At 44.0% G+C, this 24,323-nt stretch overlaps 1 long non-coding RNA gene across 1 annotated transcript; it reads right to left on the reverse strand.

Moving 5' to 3' along the window:
• Nucleotides 1-17,579: 17,579 nt before the first annotated feature.
• LOC125940568 (uncharacterized) lies at nt 17,580-20,355 on the reverse strand. The gene is made up of 3 exons (XR_007463759.1): nt 20,207-20,355; nt 18,540-18,581; nt 17,580-17,624 (listed from the first exon to the last, which is right to left on the reverse strand). It is a non-coding gene; the product is annotated as an uncharacterized LOC125940568 (long non-coding RNA).
• Between the last annotated feature and the right edge of the window lie 3,968 nt (nt 20,356-24,323).

Genomic DNA, 24,323 nt, shown 5'->3' on the forward strand with positions numbered 1-24,323 from the left:
GCGCTCGTGTTATCGTTCAAAACGCACCGGTTTCGTAGCATCCCTACCGGATGATGTCAGGATACTTCAGTTACGCACTAAAACCGTTTGTTTCCACAAAAAATAATTGAAAGCAAACGTGGCGCAAGTGTGTCTGAGAGCTGCAAGTGTGGCTGTTCAGCAAACATGGGAGTGATTGTCCGTGTATGGATTTGCATAGATGTCCCTGTTATGGCTTCCAAAAACTTTAAAACTTACAAATTGACCGTCGTCAAAAACTTCTGCGTTGTAAATGCAACAGCTTCTAGTGATGACACGTACACGCGGGAATTGTTGGTTTGAACTGGTTAAAAAGCTATAACCACTTAAAGTTCAGATAAAGCTTTAAACTAACGTCGCGAAAACCTCCAAAGCTACAAGCTCCAATATTCGGCAAACCCATGTACTAACCACCATTGTAATGGTAGCCCCTAATCAGAGCACCATAGTATTTTTGTAGAAAACTTAGGGACTCAAGCGGCCGTATCATCTCTTCGGTAGCACTGGTTCTGCATATAGGATATGTGAAAACCGTACGCACTATTAGGAGATACGTCGGACGACTTTGGGCTTGGAACTCGGACCTTGGTCAGCGTCCGGGAGGGTCCGAAATCTTCGTCGGCGACTTGCTTGTTGCCGTCGTCTTGCTTTGCCTTCTTGCGGTGCTGCTGGTGCTTCTTTTGGCTGGCTTGCTTTTTGACGTGGACCGCGTCGGGTGGCGCTTTCGGGGGCATTGTTGGCGAGTTCGGTACGCGATCTGGGTTTAGCTCGTCAATTCGTGGAGCCGGCATCACAGACAGCTTCTTCTTCTTATGCGCGAGCAGGGGGGGGGGGGGGGGGGGGGGTGAGCACGCACCTAATTCTATGCTTCTGTCGTGTTCTCTGTGTGTCACGAGAAGACGAATTTAGGTCAACTGAACAATGCCCTAGACGGACATGCCATAAGAGTAGCTTTGCAGGTTATTCTGCTAAACGAGAATGTAATGTCGATAGTAGTGGGCGAATATTCAAATATTTTGAATAACCACTGAAAACATTCTTGCAGAAATTCCTGTGGGAGTTGTCAATGTTTGCGTAAGCATTGTGCCGCTTGCTCATCTCCACGCACCCCGGTGTCATTATCAATGTTCTGAAACTTGACTCGACCAGTATAAACCGTTATCAACCCTTATCGGTCGTTATCAATCTGATCGGACAAGATCTAACCCTTATCAACCGTTATTCGTTCTTATCAGCCTTATCAGCCGATGCGAGCCTTATCAACCCTTATCGGTCGGTATCAACGTTATCGCAATGGACGCGATTCTTATGAACCCATAACCGTCCTTATTAAGCTTATCGGACATGACTCCACCCGTAACAACTCTTATCGCTCCTTATCAATCTTATCAAATTTGATGCCACCCTTATCAACACTTATCGGTGCTTAATAACTTTGTCATAATTACTCTGGCCAATATAAGCCCCTATCGTTCTTTAGCACCTTATCCATCCGCGTCGAACCATTATCAACCCTGATGAGACCCATATAAGTCAGCACTCCTTAGCAATTCATTGACTCCTTATCTGTCCGTGCTACGCGACGTGAAGCACATAAACTTCAGAGATCAGTGGCATTTCAGTTGGTGAAGGAATGGCCCAACGGAAGGCCCATCCCGCGAACACCGAAACGCATTGGCGATGTGTGTGTTTTCAAGCGAAGCTTGTATTGCCTCAAAAGTGTCGGTGGCGGCGGCGGTGGTGGTGTCACGCTAAAACCCTATCGAAAACCTGTCGAAAACTCGCGTCTCGTTCACTTGCGATATACCAAAATTGTCATGGAAGGGTTTTAATCTATGACTGTCTGGTAGGTCATGACTTCAATAAAATCACATGCTCGTCAGTTACGTCAACATTAACGATAATAAAATCACGTGTGGTGAATACCCGCATTGGATATGCGGGTATGAGCCAGGGACAAGAAAAAAAGAAAGACGGAAGCAAATAAAGAAATCACGTGTGGCACATGCCAGCATTGGATAGGTATGAACCACCAGGGACAAGAAAGAAATAATGAAGGAAGGAAAGAAAGAAACGAAAGAAAGAGAGAAGCCACGAAATAAACCCCGCTACTCATAGAGTAGAGCAGGTGCGGAAAAGTTGCGCGGCCCCGAATCACCTGACGCGCGCGACCAATCAGGGTCGTTTGGTGTGTCGCGGGGACGGAAAGGGAAGGAAAGGGGGTTGGCGCATGCTCCGTCGCGTTTCCCTCGCCTCAGATTAGTTTAGGCGTCTGGATGGGAAAGCCGTGCATGGTGCGTTCCGCCGAGGAGCGGGCTGCGTTTTAGCAACGGTGCCGCGAACTTGCTCGGGAAAGCGCTCGTCATCGACGTGCCAATTCTATAGCGTGACGGCGTCCGAAGGCCAGGCGAAATGTCAGCGAAGAGCCGCTGACCCTGATTTTTAGGCAAATGAAGCGGAACGCCTGCGACAGTGTCGTCTTGCCACAAGCTTCGCTTACCCCCATTTTCTCGACAGGGGAAGGGCTCTGAATTTTTCAATAAAGTTTCACAAAATTCGAATTTACCTGCTGTCTGCAATGCTCCGAGACGGCTCTACATGTGGTCCTAGAGATGGCTTTTATTCCACCTTCACCAAATCTTTCAACAAAGCCTTCATAGGAACTGTTGTCCCGTCACAGTGGTTTGGGTAGCGCTGGTACGACACATTCATATGGTTCAGATATATTTACCTTCTGCTTGTGGGGGTCATATGGTGGCTGGTTTCTTCCTTTCAAAAAGACAATCAGTAACACACTATACGATTTTTTATGCTATTAGGACTCTTTTCACTATGGAGAAGCCGTAGTGTCGTTGCAACCTTGATCTCGTTCCTTAGTGGATTTCGAATCTGGACGCTTGTGTTTGTTTTCCCGATTTCTGCAATTTCATTGGAATGCGTAGCATGTGTGCATTTGTTTTTCATGTGCGTCTAAACGTAATGTAACTAATTTTCGCACGACGCTACTCATAATTCCACGCAATAGGGGAAAAAAGTGCGTGTTTAGCCCAGTGGCCAAGACACTCGGCTTCCGAGCGTTGGATCATAGGTTCGAAACTCACCACGGCCAACGTTTTCCCTTTCGAGCCTATCGTGTTTTAAACGTTTTTCGTGTTATGCATTATTTTCTTTATAGCGATTCGTCTTACGTGACGAACGGGCGGACAGATTTCCTCGTTGGGTAGGCATGGCAATGCTTACGCATTTAATATTAGTCTCTCTGATTGGTTTTCGAACCGAATAACCACTTTTCTTAAACGCAGATGTTTTTTAAATACTTCAAATCACCTACAACCATAAGATGCATCCGAACTGTGATAGTGGACATGGAACACGAAAAGCTACTCAGTGTAGCACGTTATATCTCGTTCAGGTAGTCAGACTTTCCCGGCAAAAACTGGAAAGTAATTCCTAATCACCAGAGTCCCAACCACGCGAATAAAGTGCTCGTTTCCTTGAAATACTGCATTTGGCCTTTCAATAAACAGTATTGCATACCGAGCAGTGTATAACAGAAACGTTTTACTATTTTAACTAATGTTGTAACTACAGAATGTGAGGAGCAATGCTGATGGCGAGTTATTATTAGTAAACTATTCTATAAATAACCAATATTCGATTCCATTCACTTCTGGAACTTTTTGACTCTTATTCGATTCTATCTCGGCAATTACCATTTGCACAATCATAGATATTGAATTGCATAGTGAGGGAAAACTTGTTTTTGACGATGTGCCAGCTTGCCCTTGCTTTGTCCGTTAGGCTACCCCTTGCAGATGGAACTGACAATAATGAAGGGGCCCTTCACTATAGCCATAACACTATAGTGACGACGTAACAGCGGCCGATGCTGATGCTGTGTTCTAGTGGACCTTTCCGTCTGTTTTCTTGGGTCGGTATTATACTTCATACCCCTACACAGTATAGGGAAAACAACTATGTCAAAATTTAATATCACTGATTTGTCCCCCTCCCCTTTACCATTCTACGTTTTCTCGTCTGTCAGGGCATTATGGATTTCTGCGAGTCTCCAAGTTGCCTTTATCCACATGTAGAAAAAGACTTTTCTTTAAATTACGCCGGGAAACGCTACCTCGGAAGCTTGGTCGCAGAAAAATGGAATTTTTGTACCTACTGTGAACTGTCACCTTTGCGACGTACCGAAAACTATAGAGCATTGTTCATAACTTGTAAAGATGCAATGTTGATTTTGATGTGCTTCAAATCACTCTTTAAAAAATATTTATTTAGAACCAGCATAAAATCGGACACTTGATTTTACCCCGCGAAGAAGACGTGCCATTTTATACGTTCTTCCTAATTCGACTACATAGCTTATGGAAGACATGCATGTTGGATCGAAATGCTGGACCCTTTGTTTCGTCGAAATGATTTGTCACTTGAAGGACATATGTTACTTAACAGAGTTACAACCGAACTGGTACCAACTCATGATCAGCTGCCTGCCGTCGCCACATTTTTAAGTTGAAACCTACTTGTAGTTTTTCTAAGGTGCATGGTGTGCACCGCGCGATTTACAGATCGTATCTAGGTCATCATTTTTAGATTCGTTCGCCAGTGCAAGCTTGTACGTTTCTCGCATGTGGCATTATTTATGGAGCAATAAATACCATGTAAGCAAAACCAATCGCGCCGTGCAAGGGCGTTTGGCTCATTATTATAGGGTGGTGGGTTCAAATCACGCCTTCGGTAATTTTTTAAGCATTGCTGCATTCTTATTTTCACACTTTCAATTCTGCGGTGCTATTTATTTTGGGCTAAGCTTCAACAACACGCCTGACAGGGAGTGCTCCTGCCAAGGGGAGCCAAGTGACGCGTTCATTAGCCCAGGGTGTAGAGGTCTTAGGTGAATTCTGTTTTAGTGGCTGCAGACCAATAGATAATGATGCGTTGTCACGTTCTTACTGTGTGCCCCGGTAAGACTTGTCATCCACTGACTAGCGAAACTGCGCGCTCAGCATGCGATGCAATAAAAAGGCGCCCACTAACTTTAGCAACTACAAGGCGAGGGGACCCGTCCTAATAGTGTACAGACTACCATATAAACCGGATTAAAGGTTGAGTTGGAATATAGGTGGACCCCCAAAGTTTAGCTGAAAAAAAGGAAAAAAAAACAAAGGAACCAAAAGTCGCCGACACGCATTTATTTTCGAAACGGTACCGCTCACCCACCATCGGAGCCGTAGTCTTCTTCGTCGGAAGTAGCAGTACTGTCCTCGGAATTTTGTCACTGGCCGCTTCGAATCAAGGGTGTCCTCCGTCTGCGGATGATCTGCACTACGCCACGAAATGACATTTTGCACGGGCTCCACTTCAGCAGCTTTCCTTTCGGCCCTCTCCAATACCGCACGTTTTCTTTTTTTCTTTCTGAAACGCTAAACTGGCGCTGAGCGGCCATGTTGCCCTTCGCTTCAGCAAGGTTACCACAGACTGGCAAAGGACGACCCACATTCGGCTAAAGATCGCTATATGAAACGAGGGCTGACTTTAACTTGTTTTCTTCTTGATGAGAAAATCCCGACTTATATTACTGATTATACGGTATTATGACCCCTCCCCGTAGTGATTGCCATTCCAAATGCCTAGTAAGAGGATAACGATGATGACCTTTTGCGGACTGTGGCACGGGCCCACTGCGGGGAACTGACGAAGAACGGGGGCGGTGCAATTAAAATAAAATAAAACGAAGACCAATAAAATCGCCAGAACTCATCTCGCGGCGACTGTCGATGGTAACGCGATATTAGCACACGAGCGAAGTAGCCACAAACCATATTCATCAAGTCACGTTTACGTTATAGCCGCTGTGGTCATTCTGAGACTTGCGGTGCTTCCGCTATATGGGACATATTTCACTATCGTTCCGCTATGCTATGGCAATCCATTGCCAGTGCTGCTCATAAGCACAGCGACAATGTTATGACCTACTGATGTGATGCCAATGCTAAAACGACACCCTAATAACGACGACACGACAGCAGTGCGAAGAAGATGACGGTGTGATGACGGTATGACGAGAGTTGGATGCTGGAATGGAATCACGAAGACATTCGTGATTCGTGAACAACAAATGCATGGCTACGATGGCAAGATAACGGTACGAGGACAAAGGGATGACAATGAAGGTACGCCACTAACAGTACTTATCACTGAATCTCTATAACAACGATGGGTGTCACAACGTCGGCATGACGAGATATGGACGGCAAAGCTGGATTGACGATGATTGTATGACCACGACAATATACCGATGACGTTATGCCAACGAATGCATGATAGCCACTGTCCGACAACGACGCAATGACGAAAATGACATTTTCGACGACGGCACAATCACGATTGGATGAAGACAGGGCACTTTCGGTAAAATTACGACATTGTAAAATTTTGCGATAGGGTGACGAATAATGATTGACGTCGGTGGAACGATGGAGGCGACATGACTATGACGGCAATTAGGCAATGCGATAACGTTACTTACGTGATGACGATGGTAAAGCGACAACTTGACGACTATACGGCAAGACGGAAATGACAGCGTGACGATGGCGCGACAGCGACGGCAGGACGAGAGTCGGACGACTAAGTGTGAATGACGACAGTAGAATGGACGCGACGTCATCACGACGAAAGTATTACAACGAACGCATGACCATCACTGTATGAAGATGACACAATGACGACGATGACGCTACAAGTTTTTCATTGTAACTTCGCAGTTTTATTGTCGTGCATTAAGCATAGGAGGCTCAAAGCCACCGGATCCGTCGGCATTCTCGCGGAGCGGGGCGAAGCCTCGAGCAGCGGCTGCAAAGTGGGGGAGCGTGACGTCAACGGCCAACCCCAGCGCGCGGGCCTAGGATGGCGTCGCGTGGTTAGAGAAACGGGAGCAGATGCGCGCCTTGTGTAAAAGTATGACGTCGCGTGGGAAACAAAACATGAAGACGCCGGCTCGCGCTCACGGATACTACGCCACATCGTTCTTCTTGTAGGTGGCGTCGTGAGTCTTCATACGCGGTGATTCGCATATCGTAAACAACCAGCGTAGTGGTTGCCGCGTTGAAACGAAGGTGTCTCAGCCGAACGCAAAGAATCTTCTTAAGGAAATCAAGGTGTCCCAACAGAACTCTAAAGACGGACCCGTGGTTACGCATGGATAACGAACCTGCGACAGACCATCCCAAATTTTATTTTAAGAAACAATACAGGCTGATATACCGGGTGTTCAAAATTAAGCTTTATGGTTTTCTTAAAATTAGGCACTGGGAGGCATGTGAAGACCACCTGCGCAAATAAGTTGTGTGGCCAGGAGGACACAAAGTGAGATAATTATTGCTGTTAGCAACCGAATTAACTAAAATTGAACAATTAACTTTTTATTGACGGCAGTAAGTGTTTATAGTTGTATTCAAAAGTTAGAGGCAGTCGTGTTTCTGCACAGTTTCACTTGGAAGAATTCGTCTAGCATGTCTATGCTCCGAGATATCCAACTCCAAATTTTAATTGTCGTTCGCATGATTACGCATGCAAGAAAGTGAGGATCGGCGCAAAGCTCCTCCCTAATGTGACGCGGCTGTTGGGTGCAGCGTTTAGTCTGACAACGCGACGGAGGCATTGAAAAAATAATAACTGCCCCCCTTCCCCTCACGGCTGGCGAAAAAAAAATCGAAGAACCCGTAACCGCTGTCGTAACACGCGACCGCGCATCCTGTAAACATGGCGGCAGCTGCAATGCCGAGATAATGGCGCGAGCGGAGAAGCCGGAGGGCAGTGCGCGCGCGTAATGGTGACTAGACGACCAGGCATGGTCCTTGTTTGGGCTACGCAAATAAAGTGACTGCTGATTTCCAAGTATTTTAAGTTTTATTGAAATCAAAAGCAACAATTGCACCATCAACAGCAGAAACCTTTTTTTAGCTATGCTAACGAATATTTCATACTGCCGCTTTAACTTTGGTGCTGTCATGCACAAATCTCATGACAACACTTCATCCATCAAGATGTCAATGCCCTAAAAATGTTCAAAATGCCTCCCTTCCACAGCAACGCAAAGCATACACCACTCTCGCGTCGAGTCGATAACTCTGCGCAGTGCAATAGAAATTTGGAGTCGGATATTTTGGAGCACGAACACGCTAGAATAATTCTTCCGACTGATACTGTGTAGAAACACGACTGCCTCTAAGTTTTCAATACAAACATACCCACTTACTGCAGTCGACAAAAAATAATTGTTCAATTTTAGTTAATTGGGCTGCTCACAGCGATAATTATCATCTCACTTTGTGCCCCCCTGGTCACATAACTTATTTGCACAGGTGGTCTTCGCGTGCCTCCCAGTGCCTAATTTTAAGAAAACCATAAAGCTTAGTTTTGAACAACCTGTATTATCAGGCACAGCCGCCAAGCACATGGCTGTATTGGGTAACGTCCTTTTCCTATAAGCTCGGAGAAACCGATACCTGGCTTCGCTATAGGGCTTCTTCCTCTTTCTGGGGTTTTACGTGCCAAAACCAGTTCTGATTATGAGGCACACCGTAGTGGAAGACTTCGGATTAACTTTGATCACCTGGGGTTCTTTAACATGCACTACAACGCAAGCACACGGGCGTTTTTGCATTTCGCCTACATCGAAATGCGGCCACCGCGGCCGGGATGCGATCGCGCGATCTCGTGCTCAGCAGAGCAACACCTGAACTGACTAAGCCACCACGGCGGGCTACAGGTGTTGCTCTAGCCGTATAAAACGCGGGTTTATCGTGAGCAGAAAGGGTGAATTTCGGTAAATGATCAAGGCTACTATCATCATCATCATCATCATTGACAGAAGCTGACCCCCCCCTCAGAAAAAACCTGGATCCGCCCCTGACTTACGTGATGACGATGGTAAAGCGACAACTTGACTATACGGCAAGACGGAAATGACCGCGTGACGATGGCGCGACAGCGACGGCAGGACGAGAGTCGGACGACTAAGTGTGAATGACGACAGTAGAATGGACGCGACGTCATCACGACGAAAGTATTACAACGAACGCATGACCATCACTGTATGAAGATGACACAATGACGACGATGACGTCACTGTAAAATTTGTTCCCGCAATGCCTCCACTGCTCCTCCGCGTGCGAGCAGGGCTTCTGCAGCAATCCTTGCGCTATTGCGCTTCTTCCAATGACCTGGTTTCACTGCAGTCAGAAGATAATGCCCCGACGCCACCCCACCTCGTCCTCGTCCGATGCAGCACCTGCGAATCACGAGGCTCATGCGACGTAAGGAGCGCGTGACGCTCCCATTGGCTGGTCCCAGGCACCACGTCAGGAGACGCGCCCAATCTTTCTCGACTTCGTCTGGACGTTCTTGGCCCAGAAATATTTCGCCCGCTTTTCGCATGCGGAACGACAGCATATAAAATGCTGCAGGCATCGTAAAGCCTCTTTCTGGAGTGCGCAACACGGACCGCATGCGCATTGCAATCAACATCACACATGGAACGGTAAGAGTAGAGGACACCTTTAAAGAAATTGAAGATTGTGTCCGCTTACAGCTTCAGCGGGGCGAATTGTCACAATTGATGAGGAAGAAGACATGTCTGCAGTTAGAAAAGTATTCGTAGCGCAAATACAAAATGGTGCTGAAGTCGGCGGAGATTCAGATGAACAGAAAATTGGGCAAGAAGGTATAGCTGAGCTGACAATTGCGATCACACAGTGACTAAGAAAAAAATGTCGCAGTTTCGCTCGAAAGGCGAATCATCGATTGCAATAGCAAATGAGTAGACAACTATACGAACTAGGCATAGTATTTTCATCGGCCGTATAATCTTGTAAACATTCACTTACTAATTAAATTAACAACCACGGTGGGAAGCTTGCACGGGTTAAAATGAACACTTCTCGCTCGATGGCTGCTGCAAACCCGCTGTCTAAACGCTGGAGGTAGGAGGCGTGGCAGCAGCAGGGGAATTTACCTTCGTGCAATCTCTCGCTTCAACGCGAACTAAACGTCGAAAGCACAGCGCATACGGAGCTACCGGCACTAGTTACACTTTGTCTACATCGCAGAACGCTTTGAAGATGAGGCCAAGCGGGCGCGCACATTTTTCCACGTCGCCGATCGCTTTCAAGATGCGCGGCTGCGCCGTAACCAGAAGAAGCGACAGAAGAAGCTCGCTTTCGCTTCGCCTTTCTCCTTCGCGCGCGCGAGAATAACCGCGATTGTCGGCTGACCCTCGCTAGTTTTCACTCACGCATAAAGCGTACGGCGCGCGGCAACGATGTTACCGTGTTTGGACTTTATACAGAAGATCACGGCTACGTCCACAACAACGGCGATGGCAGAAGTGCGCTTGAAGTGTCCATATAAATTCTATCGCAATAAAAGTCGCACATGACATGTCGCTGACTGTCAACTGAAGTTTATTATAGGAAAACGAACAATGTATAAAGGATAACAGTCACATGTGAGATAATTCAGAGAACACAAGGAGGCACACTCGCAACCACGAAGACGCACTAGATACGGCCAAATGTTTTATTGCTCGTACGTAGCGCCACATTTATACACAGGGTTAAGCACTCGCGAAAAAAAAAAAAACGTCATTGAAGCCACGTATCAGAAAGACAGAATATGTTGGTCAGAGCCTTGAATCTTAGGACGGCACGCACGCGTTCTTGCGATCGACACACCAACGAAAGCGCAAGTGAGCTCCACAAAATAAGACCAATCGGGCATGAGCAGTCAACGGCATATACTAAAGTAGGAAGCGTTACATCGGAGTGCGCAGATTTGTAATCGGCATTCTGTCTAAAAAAAGGCTGAAATGGATACACCATATCCTTTTTAAATGGTATCCTTTTCATGCAGAAGGATGGCCCTCCTTACAGCTGTAATAGCGACAAATAGCCATGGCGTTGATAGATATAGGCCTATTCATCCACCGCCAGCACTTCGTCGCAACGTTGCTGTATTAATTTATACAGTGGAGCACAGAATTTAGGATAATGACAGATTGAGATGCGAGTTCTTGGAGAGCTGCGTTTGATCTTATGCTTGTTTATAGTGCCTGTTTTGCTTTCATATTTTTAGATGAATATTTCAGCGCATTGCCTTCATACGGCCCAAAACAAAATAAAAAGACGCGACTCCATTTTGCTCGACGGAGCTTCCTTACGGTAGATTAATTTTTGAGGAGTGGATTACAAATCTATTTTCCTTGGATGCCTGATTGTGATGAATGGACCTGTCTGGAAGGAGCACCACCGCTTTTGCATAAGGATGTTCAGGAAGCTAGGCAGTGACACTTATACTATGGAGATGCGTGTGCCCGTAAGGCGGAATATGCCGTCTCTGTGCATACGGCCAGTGTTGAGATATGACAACGTCATTAGGCACCGCAACTTTCAATACATATTCATAGAAGTAAGCTTTTACACTTTTTTTCTTTTAATTCATCCAGTTTACTCTTGTTTTAAATCCCTTCAACCGAGAATGCAACTATGAACAGCACTCTAATGGAAATGTTGAAAACTAATTTTTCAATACGACTTCGTGACGAACGAGCTCGCGTGCGCTTCTCTTTAATACTTTGTGACTTTAGAGCAATATGAGATTACCGTACTCTCTCAGCCAAGTTATTTATAGACAAATGCGTAGTCTGAAGTAGGTAAACAAGACAAATTCGACATATAAAAATTGTTCGGTCGATACATAAAAAGCACGACAAATACACAGGGAACTGGATTGCGCTTCTGGGAAGAACTGAAGCTATGTAGAAAACATTTACCTTTCCGACGTACGCTTCTGCAAAATGAAGCTTCACAGTAGAAGAAAGAAAATACTGGCTCCACCATATGTATTTCTGCTGAATTTAATCTATAAATTCAGCTAACTGGGAAGTTGGCCGAAGGAAGGATGCTGAGCTTCCTAAAGAGATTTAACGACAGTGTAAGACTCCAACCCTAGAAAACATGCGAGTGCTCGAGACCATACGTGTACTTGATTCTACAATTCAGAGAACGTTGCAAAAACACCGTTCATACATAAACTTATGGGAAAATTAGGCTTATTTGCCAGTGAAGCCCTGGTCACTCGCGTGTTAGTTCACCATGGATTAAGCTTTTTCATAAAAATCATCTAGGTCGTCTAATTATGATTCCGTCTAAAATGATCTAGGTTGTCTAATTATGAAGCCACATAGGTGGCTTCATAAAAGCAGTGTTCGAGAAAGTAAGCATGGAAATGCGTTTTTTATATAGTGTTATTGGTGTACTTCAGCGCCTGCACATTCGAAGTGTGCACTGATTTCTATGACTGCGTTGCAAGTTACGGGGTGTTTCTTTAAACAACAGAGTTCATTTAATAAAAAGGCTATAAGTGTAGCGAATGCGGAACGTTTGCAAATAAATTGTTCTGTGAGGTGGACCTACTTGGCAGCTAATGACGTGAGTATCAGCAGGCCACTTAACTAAACAAAGTTTTCATTAACTTTTTTTTTAATTCAAGCTTGTGGGCAGTGGTTTAAATGCCCCATTTGGAAGCAGTGGTATTTTAATGTACCCCCCATTCTCCTTTAAATCTAGAAAATCATTACTAATTCAAAAAATGAATCATCGAATTTACACCAGCCCTCCAGGCAATATCTAAACCAAGGGCATCGTGACCGTAGAGACCGCTGTCCCCCTACCATATCAGATGGAAACGCCCCGTGACGGAAAGTGCGACGAAGTTTTTGAATGAACGTTGTGGCCAGTCGACACAGGTACTGATTTCGCACGCTTTGCCTTGCGAGCATCTGCCACGAAATGATGTATTAGCATGTGCCCCGACATGGTGTTTCCCCTTACAAAAAAAAATTGTTGAAAAGTTGTTGAAAAGTCATTGGTCAATGTCAACAAATAGCATTGAAAACACGTTGAGGCTTTGTTGAAACATTGTTGAGGAAATTGTTGACTGGTGTTGAAAATTGGCCCGCGACATTTTGTTGAAACATCATTGGGTCGTTTCAATTTGAGAAGTCATTGATGGATTGTTGAAACCACGTTGAATTCCAATATTGAAAGCCCATTGAAGAACTGTTGAAGATGTGTTGAATATAAATATTGAAAACCTCTTGAGACATTGTTGAAATATGTTGAATGCCAATATTGAAACCCCATTGACATAATGTTGGAACTGTGTTGAACGTCAATATTGAAACCCCATTGAAATATTATTGGAGCAGTATTGAATATCAATATTGGAACCCCATTGAGATATTATTGAAGCATTGTTGAACATCAATATTGAAACCCCATTGAAGTATTATTAGATGAGCGTTAAACGTCAATATTGCTTGATGGAGGCAAAAGGTGCTACATATTAAACAGGACACAAGAGGAAGAACACAGACAGCACACACGTTAAGCACCAAACGTGTGTGTTGTCTGTGTTCTTCCTCTTGTGTCCTGTTTCTGATGCACTACGCCTTTTGCCTCCATTATACCAACAAGCCCAACGTGCAATGTTAGTCAATAGTGCAACAGCATTTAAATATTATTGGAGCAGTGTTGAACGTCACTATTGAAATCACTTGGCAGCCCACAGAAATATGCTGTTTGGTGAATAGTGTTGAAAACTGCACTAGACTTTTCTTTAAATACCGCTGAGCTACGTTGAGTCTCATAGCATTACCATTGATGCCATCTATATTGATGTGGTCCTTGCATACTAGAGGACAGGGGCAAACTTAAATGCAGGCACTTCTGTATTGCAGACCTGGGTCACCTAGGGATCAAAACCACTTTTAGATATAGCCTGTAATAAAACATATTATGGAGCTGCTAGAACCATTAGGCCAGTTTTTGAATTGGCTTAACACACAAAATCAATACTCCTTCACGAAATCAACAGCTCAAAATTGATGTGGACAAAAAGCATTTTTTTCTAGATGAATTGTTTATTGAAGCCAAACATTTGCTAACTGTACAGCCATGTGTGCCTTGAGATCGAAAAATTCCTAACAGAATCTACAAACTGCCAGCAGCTTGATACAATAACGAAATTGAATACTGAGAGATGTAAAGTTTGCGTGGCCCTAAAGTAAAACATTTCTCAAAATTGAAATGAATAGAAAATAAATATTATACAAGCATTACAGTAAATACCATTTAAAATGTACTTGATTTCTCTATTTGGTAGCCAGTAACTTAATCATGGCACAATTTGCATGAACCCACTGAGACTCTTATTTATTGGTTAAATGGTGTGCCCATTTTACTAAACGTTACCTACCTCTGAAACGACATGGTAATTACAATAATGTGTGCCATGGCAGCAGTTTATTGTGCTGCATTGCTTCTTGCACGATCCAGTTGCGTTTTCTGCCATGATTACTAGGTTCCTGGGCAGGTCATTAGATACCAAGCGATTTATTCACTTTGACTACTTAAGGTTTTTATCTGATACACAGTGGCCATTAGTTACCTGCTGGAAGACTTAAATGGAACTGGCATGAGGAATTTTTTTTTAATTTTTGAGTGCCGCAAAACAAGTTACAATGAAAGAATTTGCAAGAAATCAGGTTCATGCGTACATGAAAGAAAGCACATCGCTGCCTTGCCCGAGAACTGTTGTTGCACTCTGAATTTAAGCAAACTTTTACCACCTACTTCTTACTATTTTGAAATAGCAAAATAAACCATTACTGCAAACAAATGTTAATATGTAGTTTTTCTTAAACAGAACCACTCTGACAATAGCACAGATTCCACTTTACGGTGTATGTATGAAACCTAATTTTCTGTAAAATTTCTCACTGGGCCTACTTTTACTTTATCAAACTTGAAATGGTGTGCCATCATGGAACAGCCTTGGCATGAAATGACCCGAGATACCTATGAAATAAAATAGTCAAGAAACAGTATCTTTTGTAGAAATATATTAAAGATTTACGTAAAAATGTACTAAAATACAAATCGCAACACTTGTGCAATTAATTATTAATCACAACACAGTACTTGTGTCTGAACCATCCAACCTGGCCTTTTCAGGTGACTAGAAACATCATAGTAATAAAAAAATGTTGAGGGCTGCAAGTGCACAACACTTGAACTGTCCACAGACTTGAGCTCTTCTGGACACTTCAGGTCCCTTGCGAGAAGTGAGGCCAGAGTGTTCTTAATGTAGGCCACGTTTGTCCCAGGAAACTTGTGACAGGTAAAGCCTGTAAAAAAAAGGAAAAACCGCATGACGTTAAAGATCAATGTTCCATATGCAAAAGTGCGACATACAGTACGCCCTGTTATAATGAAATTGTTTCATTTGTTTTGTTTATTCCAAGTTTTCACGAGTTCCATTCTAGAGAACGACCAGTTTTCACGAGTTCAATTCTAGAGAACGACCAGCTTTCAAAGTGGAGTGGCACCGGAAGACTCCACTTAGTACAATATGCAGAAGGCAAACAGGAAAAGCCCACTGTGGCAGAATAACTTCATAAATATCCTTGGTGTGAAAATGTGAACGTTGCTTGTTAGGAACAAAATGGCGGGAAAAAGACTTCATACTGTTGGTGAAAAAACTTAGATAGACTACTGGCAACTAAAATGAGTTCTCTCAACAATCATAATCAAAATGTGCAGCACTTTATTGCACTTTTCCTTGCAGGAGTTGCTCCAAATACGGTTATGCGGCCAGAATTGAGTATGGTATATGTGAATTTGTTTTACGAGCTCATATGCTACTGGCGTGCACTTCTCACATCGTGATGACCATTTTATGCCTCTCTACTGAAAACAAAATACTGCTTATAACGAGGATTTACTGCAGTTGCACGCCGACCTGGTTACACTAACATAAATAAATGCAAAGAAGAAATACGAACAAATGCTCAGTCTTACAAGAGAAATATGCAAGTGGACTGGCTCAGCTAATCCTTTGAGAGTCACTGCCATGCATGTAGAGTGGTGGAAACAAATCGTGTGGTCACGACCATAAATATGAGGCGGCGAAAGAACATATAAATAAGCATACCTTTTAAGTATGAAGTGTCCCCAAGCATTACATTACAGATTCTGTAACCTTCTGTGACTTCTACAAAAATCCTGATTGTGCTGTTGCCCCTTGGCTTCTTACAAAACTGATCTTTCTCTTTATTCTATGGTGCCCATCACTGCAGTAGTTTGGGAGTATTCACCTAGTTTAATGTTTTGTGAGTGTCATTACATTTAAAAAATGTGATTATGCTAGTTTGCCCTGCATGCTACAATAAACATGGTGTAAAACAGCGGACACTAAGAAACCTTTGTCACTTCGTGACCTAAAAAATTATTTACCCATTTTTTTTTCTCGAAAGGTCACTGGAGGGACAATCCAGAATGAAAATATAACGCTTAAATTGGGGGACGTTTGCCAGAAAATATGTGATCCTCAAAGGGTTAAACATGAACACCTACAAAGCTCATTTAATCTTTGATAAATCTAAACCCATAGTACTTGAGCACTGGTTTAAAATAACGCTGAAAACAGGCAAGTGCGTCCTTGAAGTAAAAAAGCAGGAGACATTTCCAACAATTTCAGAGTGGGAGCTGTGGACATGCCTCATGTTCTGTAAGAAGCTTTAATCGTAGCTGCCAAGGGCCTATTGAGTACTGATAATTTTATGAGAACGTGAGGAAAAGTCAAATAAATACCTCTGTTTCTTCCACATCCTACAATACAATGTGATAAATTGGATCTTAATCGGTTGAGTGCCTAGAATGAATGAACATAGCTAAACATAGCAATGTTGACAACGAAGTTCGCAACTGTTCCTATTGTTGCTTTCATCGAAACAACCAAACAATTATGCCCCGTAACTTAAGCTCCCTCTGCTTAAAGGCTACTGTCTGGCACCACATGGACCTCCTTCAAGACAGGAGCAACTTTAATTCAATGTGGTCTGTTGAAATAGGTGAAACCACTATGTTTTGCGTTACAGAATCTGGAGGGCCATTTTGATTGCTGAAATTTGGTGGAAGTGCTGTCCCTCGAGTTGAGCAGTAACTGCACTTGAGCATAGCTTCTTCACAATTCCTATATTATAACAACACTTTCAGGCTACTTAAGCACACCCGCTATAGCACCAGATTGGTAGCAAGCTTCACAGATTGGTACTACAGATTGGTAGTTGCTTCATTGCAACTGTTCATTGCAATGACAGTCAAGTAGTGCAACTAATGCGCAAATACACCTAACTTTGTCAGTTGGAGCCACCTATCACTTCTGGCAGTTAAGGCTGCTTTTTAAAATTTAGCACTTTAGTATGGAGGTGTTAGAGACTTGAGATCAAATGAACATTCATTCCAAATAGTAGGCTATTGTAGCACGTAGGTGCAGACACAGGCTACTTGAAAGTCATTTGTTGTGCTAATAGCAAGCTGGTAATTCCAAGTACAAAATGTGAATGCAAAAATGCAATGGGAAAAAGTATGTACGGTACTTGCCTATAACAGCGTTATCCCTGATAAGGCCAAGAGCCTCTTTTTGCCTATTGGTGGTGTTTCCGAGAAGTGAGTGGCCCATGAGGTTCTCTGTGAACACATGGTGAATCAAGGCCTTTGCAAACTTGCCTGGTCCACTATGGCAAGCTGTGCCAGGATCATCTGAATGAGCACTTCTCCAACCTATGTGAAACGGCACGTTTAGGTAAATATTAGTGAGGTAGTTTAAGGATTTTAAGCACATTTACACAACAGCCACGCTCCGCATAAATCACAGAAATACTGCCTGCTCCAGACCTAAACTGTTAACTAATGTCACTAATAAAAACAACTAAAATTAATGTCATAGCTTATGCTGTTAGGATGTCATGTACTTCAGAAAAACAAGGATTCAACCAGTACAAAATAAAATAGTAAGTAAACCAAAGGATTGAAAACTTTAATGCAAGTAGCATTTTTAGGATACTTCACATTCTTTCGGGTGTCTGTCTTTAACTATTTTCCAGCCAATTTGTGTCACTTGGTGGTCAATGGCCTTATGGGTAGGGCTGCTATGTAGAGGGGAAGTGGGTTAATAACCATCTGATGGACCTGCTTGGATCTCTGGGTATGTGACTCAGAGTATGTGCCACTCTTCAATGAACCTCTTTCACGCCATCGTGGGCAACTGCTGCTTGTGTTGGCAAGCAGCAGTAGCAGCTCAAACAGGAAGATAACTGTCGACGTTAATGCGATTACCGCTACACATCAGATTCGCTTGCTGTGTCCCAGACCTACTCAGCTGAATGTGTACATAAGACACAAAGACAGGGTGTGCCAACTGCCCACCTCATCAAATAAATGAATCAACTCGCAAATCAAAGGCTATGCAAAATCGCAAAGGAGACACTTAATGCTACCAGTTTTACTAAATCTTAAGGAGAATACCTCCCGGCAATACATTCTCCTGGCAACAGTGCATTTGATCATGGTGACGCTAGACGATGAATGGCCAAAGAATTCCACCTTTTGCATTCCGCCTGTGGCGTCTCCAGGCTCATTTTGATTCTGAAAACAGATGTCAGTATTAAAATGTGACGCCACGATAACTCAAAAGCAACAATCAAAACATCTACATGGACGATTAGGCCGACATAAATGGATGGATATAAATGACTGATTGAAAACATTAAAGCATGGCTGCTCTTGCCACTGGCAGTGTGAGGTGGGCAAATAATTTATTTTTAATTTCTCTCCTAAATTTTAAAATTATTTTTGCTCATCTACTGCCTGAACTGTTGCGGCCACATCTTAAAGGTAGCTCGTTCATATAAAACCTGTGTTGCATTTTTTTACTCCCATCTAACTGCTGCTACTGCAGTTTGCTTACTCTCTAAGTATTCCACAGAACTGCTCCACCAACAAACCATTGTTCCAAGCTTATGGCAAAGCGTCATTTAGATCACAAGGATACGCTCCCCTTTAACTCTCTCTCCTCTTTAGTGTGTGAATTCAAAGCAAAAATAACTTATTGACATAGCTGTCTGCTGCTATCTCATAAAAAGCCTTGCTAATTTTTTACATTTGTCGATAACGCTTACATGCCACTGGGAGCACAGTGGGACGACACGGCAAATATGCCCAAGCATCTCGTTCCTTTACTGATTTTCAAACTCGGTTAAATCAATCAGTTACTGAAGGGCCAAAGCCTGAAACTTCACACGATGACATTATTTTGAATGTTTCATCCCACTAAAGCAGAACATAGAATCCCACAGAATCTGCCTTTTCCGTGAATATAGAGCGCCTACGCGAAGGCGTTAGCGTGAACTACTCGATGGCGTCGAAGGGAGATAATGGTTAAAAAAAAAAGTTCACCGCGCGCCTACCGGCGGAAAACAAACCACACATAACCTGATGATTTCACAGCATTCACTGGCATCAGCCCTTTTTTATCTCACCTATCACATAGCATCGCATATACGCCATTGCAATTCTTTATTATTATCGCGCCACAGCGCGTGTCTACCGCGCGGCGTGTCAGCGGACTCTGGGCACTCGATCCTGAAGCGAACAGCGCAGCAGAATACATTAGAACGGCAAAACGCCCTGCGCATATTTTCGCCGATCCCGACACGCCATGTAGTAGATGCACGTCAATGGACGGCGTTGCGCGAACGAAATATACTTGATTACAGTACAGTTCGGATTATTTCACGTCAAATTGTTTCCACGAAAAGGGCAAAGCACGAGCGCTCATTAATAAGGCTAATTTCAATCGGTGCTGGAACACCGTACCAAACAACGTGGCGGGCACAACATGCCCTGTTTTAGCTGGCTCCACATAGCTGCCCACCAAAACGGCAGAGCACGAGCGCTCATTAATAAGGCTAATTTCAATCGGTGCTGGAACACCGTAACAAAAATCGTGGCGCGCACAACATGCCCCGTTTTAGCTGGCTCCACATAGCTCCTTTACGTCGCCGCAAGCGCGCTGTGAAGTTAAATCAGGACAAAACTTCATGCTCAATATCACAAATCTAGTGCTGCACAACCAATTCTCGCAACGGGAGGATAGTACTAGTAATGAAAACGAGCACAGAGGCGCGTGGAAGACACGCACGCGCTCTGTACGCACTTTTGCTGATAGCGTCGCAAAGAACGAGCAAGTGGAATTCGAAACACTCACTCACCTTCGATGTGGCTGAGTCGGAGGCGATCATGGTGATCTTCGAGGCAACGTGTAGCCTATAAAGAGCGAGCACCAAGTTGGAATATACCAAAGATGTCACAGCGAGGCAAAGGGCACAGAAAACGCAGCAAACTCATCACGCAACCAGCACACATACGCCGCACGCACAAAGTTCCGGAATGCGCCAAAGAGTCAACAGCGCAAGCGCGCAATCACACAAAAACGCGCATACAAATCCACGCTTTCATAGATATGAATTGCCATATTTATTAACAAATCTTGTAATATAATGGTATTTCTTAACAATTTCTGTGGTTTGCAAGAGTGTGAAAGTTTTCTGCTTAGCTTCCTTGAGGAACTATTTTCTTTATCGCGGTAACGCAGTGCGCCGGCCGGTCACGTACGGAGCGCGCGCGAAATAGTGCAAAATTCAAACGTCGCAAATGTCGCACCCTGTGTGCGCGCACAGCTTTAATCGTTTGTATTAAAAAGAAATATTTATTTTAATACGTGAAGCAACCGGCGCGAAATGAACTACGGACCAGTAACGTACACAATTGTCGCTGTTCGTGCTTGTTAGTTTGACATCATGACGAACGGTAGACAGCATGCCGTCCCATTGATTAAACATTTGTGATGATGTATGTGTTTAATGGCGCAAGGGCCAGGTATGGCCAAAGAGCGCAAGTCTTGTGTTTAAAGTTGACAATGGAGCAATGAATTGCGAAAGGTAGATGTGTCGTGGCTGTGAAAGCCTAAAAACAATCGCTGTAAAATGCGTAATATATATGTAATAAAATTATGGCAATGGCTAATGAGGTGCACTATGTATGAAACGAAAGAACAAATTGCAAGATAATGATGATAATGAGAATTTATCAATGATAAGTCTTTCAAAAGCACTACTGCCTTGACAGGCCCTTTGAAATGCAATGGCCTGGAGACCCGTGCTATACAAAACTACTATCGCAGCGGCATCCTCTGGAGAGAGGATGCGCTATGAAACTATTGGGCAAATAACATGCAATGTACATCGCTAAGAAACCCAGGACAGCTTGGTGTTAAAGAGGGGTTTGTCACCCAGAAACATAGCGGATGGAGAGGGAGACAGTACCGGTACGCTAGAGGGAAAGTGCCTTTTTCTCTCTGTTTCGGCTTCCCTGCACTCCACGAGGGCGTGGAGCACGGTAAGCCTCACTCCACATCTACTACAGGTTGGTGGTCATTTCCAGTTAAAAGAAAATTGTGGTGCCGTATGTATGTCCTATTCTCAAACGAGAGAAGGACATTAGTTCTTCGTATTTTCGTAACGGGATGCCAGGGACCTATCTGTGGCTTAACTAAGTGAGCTTATTGTTGGTTTCGGTATCCCACAAGCGCTGCCAGTGGCTTCGAGATTATTTCTTAAGTAGGGCTTGAGGTCTGCGGCAGGGATAGAAGCGGTAGGGTGGGCTCGCGATGTAGTTGAGGCCATTTGATCAGCCAGAACATTGCCCTCGATGCCTCTATGGCCAGGCACCCAGCACAAAATATATGCTGGTTAGACATATATGCTTTTCACAGAGCAGAATACAGTTCAATAAGTACAGGTTTTGTGTCTATGTAGAGTCATGATAGTTTTACAACGCTTAGGGAGTCTGTAAATATTGATCGTTTGAGTTTTGACTTGCCTATATTCTTCACGGCTGATAAAAGTGCATAGGCTTCATCTGTAAAAATGCTTGTTTCCGGGTGCAGTACATCGGACTCGGAGAACGATGGGCCGACTACTGCATAAGAAACCCCTGCATGGGACTTGGAAGCGTCAGTGTAAAACTGAGTGCACGACGAGTACTTGAACTGGATTTCTACAAATACATCTGGATATGTGCCTCTGGAGCGTCTTTTGTGACCTCTACAAACGAAGTATCACTCTATGAGTTGCCAAGGTGGCCAAGGTGGCACTGGATTTGCTGGGCCATCAGATTATTTTCAAGTAGTGGGATATCCATTTCTGCACTAATTTTTCTTATACGTAGTGAGAAGGGTTCTCTTACTGTCGGCCGGTTATTAAAGAGTGTGGCACTGGTCATATCATTTATGATTGAAAAAGACGGATGTTCCGAATTCGAATTTACTGTCAAGAAATAGGTAAGGCTTAAGTATGAACGTTGCATGTCAAGCGGCCACGCGTCCGCTTCTACGTACAAGCTTGACACAGGACTTGTCCTGAAGGCACCAGTAGCTAGGCGGATGCCTAGATGGTGTACAGGATCCACCATCCTAGGGCGCTTGGCGTAGCGGAATGGTACATCATGGCGCCGTAATCTAGTCGTGTGAGTATGGGGCTCTTATACAGATTTAAAAGGCACTTTGTGTCACTACCCCAAACGGTGCGTGACAACACTTTTAGAATATTCATTGTTTTCATGCACTTGTTTCTTATATACTGTATGTGTGCCATAAATGTAAGTTTCGTATCTAGAATCACACCTAAAAATTTGTTCTGTTTTGTTACGGCCACACGTTGTCCCTGCACTCATGTCAGGATCGGGGTGCAGACCCTTCTCCTGGAGACAGGACGCAGGTGGTCTTTTGGGGTTAAGGCTAAATCCATTCTCGTCTGCCCACTTAGACACCTTGTTCAGACCAGACCAAGCTGAATCTGCCGCTCACAGACTGCAAGATTGCACGAGGCGAAACCTAACTGTACATCATCGACGTATGCAGAGTAAAACATGTTTCTTGGGATATACAGACGCAAAGAACTCATTTTTACGATAAAGAGAGTGCAACTCAGCACCCCGCCCTGTGGCACTCCAGTTTCCTGCAGAAATGGTCTTGATGCAGCATTTCCCACACGAACACGGAATGTGTGATTAGATAACTTTCTATGACATTTAACATGTTACCACGTATACCAACATTGAGAGTCTCTAAGTATTCCAAACCGCCACGTGGTGTCGTAGGCTTTGTCCATATCAAGGAATACAGACAGAAAGAACTGCTTATGGACGAAAGCTTCACGAATTTGCGTTTCAATACTATCATGGTCGGCGGTGGTTCGACCCTCTCGAAACCCGCATTGGTACGGGTCAAGCAGTTTGTTTGATTCGAGGAAATGTATTAGTCGGCGGTTTATAATTTTTCGAAGTTTGCAGAGACAGCTTGTTAGTGCTATAGGCCGGTAACTCGAAACAGACGATGGGTCCTTGCCCTGCTTCAGTATAGACGACAATGGCCTCTTTCCAGGGGAGGCGATCTTTGCCGGAGGACCATATAGCATTGTAAAGGCAGAGGAGAGTTTTCTTTGTTTCATGGGGAAGGTGTTTTAGCATTTGATAAACTATGCGGTCAGAGCCTGGGGCAGACTTGTTGGAACAACTAAGCGACGCAAATGGCCGGTTGTATGCCTCGTCTCCGGTGCATTTTCTTTCTATTTTATGTTTTTCTATGGTAGCCTTGTGTCTTTAAATGTTGGCGAATAATGGGATGAGCTTGCCACATGTTCAAATGTGCTCCCAGGCAGTTAGCTTGGTCTTCCAGACTGTCGCCTTGTGTGTTTACCAACGGGAGTGAATAAGTTTGTAGCCCTTTTATCTTATTACTTTCTTCCAGACTCTTCCCTCGTCTGTATACGAGTTGATGCCTGATAAAAACTTCTCCCAACCTCTCTCCTGGCCTGTCGACGCGTTCGTCTCCCCTGCGATTTTATCTTCTTAAAATGACAAGATTCTCCGCAGTTGGAGTCGCGTAGCAACCGCCACGCTTTGTTCTGTTTCCTACGAGCGTTCCGACATTCCTCGTTCCACCATGGGACACGGCGTTTGCAGGTCGCACCACTTATTTCAGGTATACATTCAGAAGCGGCATCAATTATAAAACATGTAAAATACTCGACAGCAGCATCAATTCCCAGCGAAGATATTTCAGACCAAGATACTACTTGTAAGACTTGGAATTTCTCCCAATCTGCCATATCCAACTTCCAGCGGGGTCCTGGTTTGGTGGTTGTTCGTTTTGTAGTGGTGATCTCAGCAGTATTGGGAAGTGGTCACTCCCGTAAGGATTTTTTATAACTTCCCATTTAAGTTCAGCAAATATAGACGGGGAGCTACACTGAGATCAATGGAAGAAAC

This window comes from Dermacentor silvarum, chromosome 10, assembly GCF_013339745.2.
Source record: "Dermacentor silvarum isolate Dsil-2018 chromosome 10, BIME_Dsil_1.4, whole genome shotgun sequence".
Classification (NCBI taxonomy): domain Eukaryota; kingdom Metazoa; phylum Arthropoda; class Arachnida; order Ixodida; family Ixodidae; genus Dermacentor; species Dermacentor silvarum.